The sequence below is a fragment of the Peromyscus eremicus genome, chromosome 2 (assembly GCF_949786415.1).
Source record: "Peromyscus eremicus chromosome 2, PerEre_H2_v1, whole genome shotgun sequence".
Taxonomy (NCBI): Eukaryota; Metazoa; Chordata; class Mammalia; order Rodentia; family Cricetidae; genus Peromyscus; species Peromyscus eremicus.
The window spans coordinates 21,670,140-21,673,813 of record NC_081417.1 but is presented as its reverse complement, the minus strand read 5'-3'; positions in this window follow the sequence as shown (position 1 = coordinate 21,673,813).

Sequence of the window (3,674 nt, the reverse complement as noted above, 5' to 3'; positions counted from 1 at the left end):
TTTGTATCACACTAAATTAATATATAAATGATAACATTATGTATTTTGGTATGTAATTCTGTAGTTTGAGAATTAAAAAAAAATCTAAACATCATCTTAATTATTGTAGGGTAAAAGAACCAGCCAAAGAAACCCACCCTGACCCTGAAACCTGAGCCAAAGAAACACACTTTGGCCCTGGAACCAGAACCAGTGAAAGAAACACACCCTGGCCCTAAAACTAGTGCCAAAAGGCTAAAAAGTGTCAGTTACAGAAACACACTTTGGCTCTGAAACCAGAGCCAAATCTGCCCCTGACCAACTGAGCACAAAACTAACCAGAGCCTGAGATGAAATACCAACCAACCCCTGAACAGAAAACCAACCAATCCCTGAGCATGAAACCTAGCCTATCTGAGTATGTTCAAGTCAAGGGGATTGTAATCTGACCAATCCTCACACTGAAAATCTTCTCCAGAAAAATTCCACCCCCAAGAAGCCCTATATAAGCCCGAACCCGTTCAGTTTGCCGCTGCCTTTTTCCACCTTGGCAGAGGCAGCCACCCTCCTGGATTCTTCCCTCCCAATAAATCTTGACCGTTTTGGAGTGGAGCTCAGAAGTAACATCTTTCGCCAGAGCAGACTTGAGCAGAACTGTAACAACTTGCCTGTAGGGGCAGAGTTGTTATGTTGGGGAAACCTTTCCCAGGAGCAGGGTTGTGAGCTGCTACATTTATGGTGACTTTGTGGTATTCCTTGGCTCCCAACTGCTAGGGTTCCTTTCTATCTAAGCTGCGATATTTACAATTATATCAGTCAGAATTTATCTGATTTAATACACTTTTACCCCCAAAGCATAGTGTCTTCTTTTGGTAGATGTTTCTTACTAGATAAATCACACATTCATCAAGATTTGCTTTGATTGCCTGAGAAAGAGAGAGAGAGAAAAAAAAAAACTTACCCCAAATTAAAAATAAGACCCATCTAGTTTAATTATAAAATGGGAATGATTACTACTGCTTACTGATTACTTAAATATTCATGAGAATGAGTTTCCAAATTTAGGTGGCTGTATATTCAAAGATAAAGGATGTGTTTATATTTTTTATAAGGAGATAGTGTTAAACCGTATCCCCCTGGTGGGGCGCTTGGAAAGCTCTAGAAGATGCCTCTGTTGGTTTCTGTGCACTTAACAGGTAGTGAGCCAGTCGCCCCTCTAAGGCAGATGATCTGGCTCAGAATGATTTTGTTTCAGATGCACAAAAATATCTTACTAGTTTTGATTGGACACAGTACTTATAATGCTGCATATATGAATTCTGAAAAGTAACGTGTCTATTTGGACTTCAAATAGCCTCATAAAGGGTAGTGGTGCATTTCCAGGTGTCAAGGGGAATTCTGGGATTGCTTAGAACACATTGGCAAGAGGAACAGAAAGAAATCTCCGTGCCACATACTCCCTGTTTGTATTATTCTGATGTCTGAATAATGAGGTAGAATGGCCTTTAGAAATAAAGCTTTTTGAAGATGAGTGGAAGGCTCAGATAAATAGTAAACAATACAAAGTCAGAGATAGGAAAAGAAGTGAGATAAAAATTGGAATTTTAAAAATTAAATTTAATGCCAGTTCTCATATTTTGCAAGTATTTTGACTTTCTCAGGCTTGGTAAACATCTAAATTGTCTCATAGGCAAGATGATCAACTAAGAGAAATATCTTAGCTCACAGAGATCCAGTCTAAAGACGTTCTGTAGGATACTTTTATTTTATCCCATGGGCTTGTTCTCTTTCCACTGAGAAAAACCAGTGACTGCACTGAAATCTTCTGGTGGAGACTGTCAACTACATTATTGACTCATAAGATGGGACAGACAAATGAAAAGGCACAAGGTTTATTCAGCCTTTCACTGGTGTGGGCCTCTCTGTTTTACTTTGGTTCTTGTTTTTACACCTATTATTCTTCCTTCCTGTGCTACATTTTTTTTTTTTTTTTTTTTTTTTAAGATCTGGAAAATGAGAGCCACGGCATTTACTCTCCCCTCCTTATGTGGTTCAAGAAGAAATGCTGTGAGAATAGTAGATATAAATCCATCTTGGGTTGAGTAGTAATATCTTGTGTGGAGCAGCATGCAGAGGTTGTAACTCAGATAAATAAACACAGTAAGATTCAGGGGCTTAACCAAGTTAGCAGCCAAGGGCACACACCCAGTAATTTATCTTCCAGTGGATGAAATCTGTTCAGAAGATGATAGTTAAAAAACTACAGCATGCATCATGGAGAGTTTTGTCAGGAACACAATAAAAACTACTGAGTGTAGATTAAACACTTAAACATAACAAGAATCAGTGTAGATAACTAGACGCTTAGGATGACAGTAGCAAAATTTGGGGAACAAAGGACAATATTTCTGTATATTTTCAGGTGTTCTAATATTCAGGAAGTCTCTAAAGTCTTAGGATAACCTGGCTATGTTCATATTTGCCTCCAAAGTAGAGCTAATGTGACTCCTAGGAAACCACCCAGAGGATTATGCAAAATACCCAATTTCACTAGCTAAAACCAATTAGCTTTGTAATTTTTGTCCCTTGCAAAGGAGAAACAATATGATTAGTGCTTAATTCTGTCTCTCAAATTGTATGCAAGTGCCGCTGGCTAGCACTTTTTCACTTGGAAGATGCTGAGAGGAATTCTGAAGAACATTTAGGATTCTAGGTCCAGAGGTTGGGGAGAGATGCTGTTGTTTCTGAGGACAATCCAATATAATAGTTTCCATTGCTTATAGTTCCTTTGCTTTTACCAGTTATTTTTTCTATTAATAAAAATTCTTGTGATCGCTTTGTATATTATAAATTGGATGATTTCAACATGTAATTCATATATGTATACAACAGTTCTGACTCTCCTAAGATGTGGGTTTGATGAATTATTCATTAGCATGTCCTAGAGGAGTGAACATGATAGCTGGGCCTTGGAAATATTCCTCAAAAAAAATCACATAACTATAGTCTGGTAAAATTTACCTCAAGGAGGTATTTCAACTAGAGTTTTATTTTTTGAATGAAAAGTATGAAGAATACAAATTTGCCTGTGATGGAGAATATAGGACCTTAGGATCAGAGCTTTGAAACAACTTATTAGTATCCCTTTCAGGAATGTGAAGTTACCTTCTCCATAGTGATGAGAGTTCTTTAAGTATGACACATATCTACCAAATTCTTCTGATGACAAATAAAGAACTGCTGATCCTTGAGGGAAAATAAAAATTCCTTTGGTAGGAACAATGTTTTCTTGTTACTGTTTTCTTTCTTTTCAAATAATATGAAGTTACTCACTTCCATATTATAGACATGTAGAAACTAAATATGCTTTATTTACCAGATAAAATATCATGCTTTATTTATCAGATAAAATATCATTTCTCATTGGCTTTAGGAAGAGTCATAAATTCATGAGTCCTTATGAATAACAGTTATAACTAGAAAGAGAAAAGAATAAATTTCTCATATTATTGTTCTTATAGATAAGTTTGTATATGGGTAGGTATGACAGACTAATATTTATTGATCACAACACATACTCTTACATTTGGCAATTCTCAGTGGTAGTGAAGACAATGGTATCTGAAAACACTGCTAGTTGGTAGAATAATCCAGCACTGGAAACAAGAAGTTTAGTATGGGATTTGGTCCATATC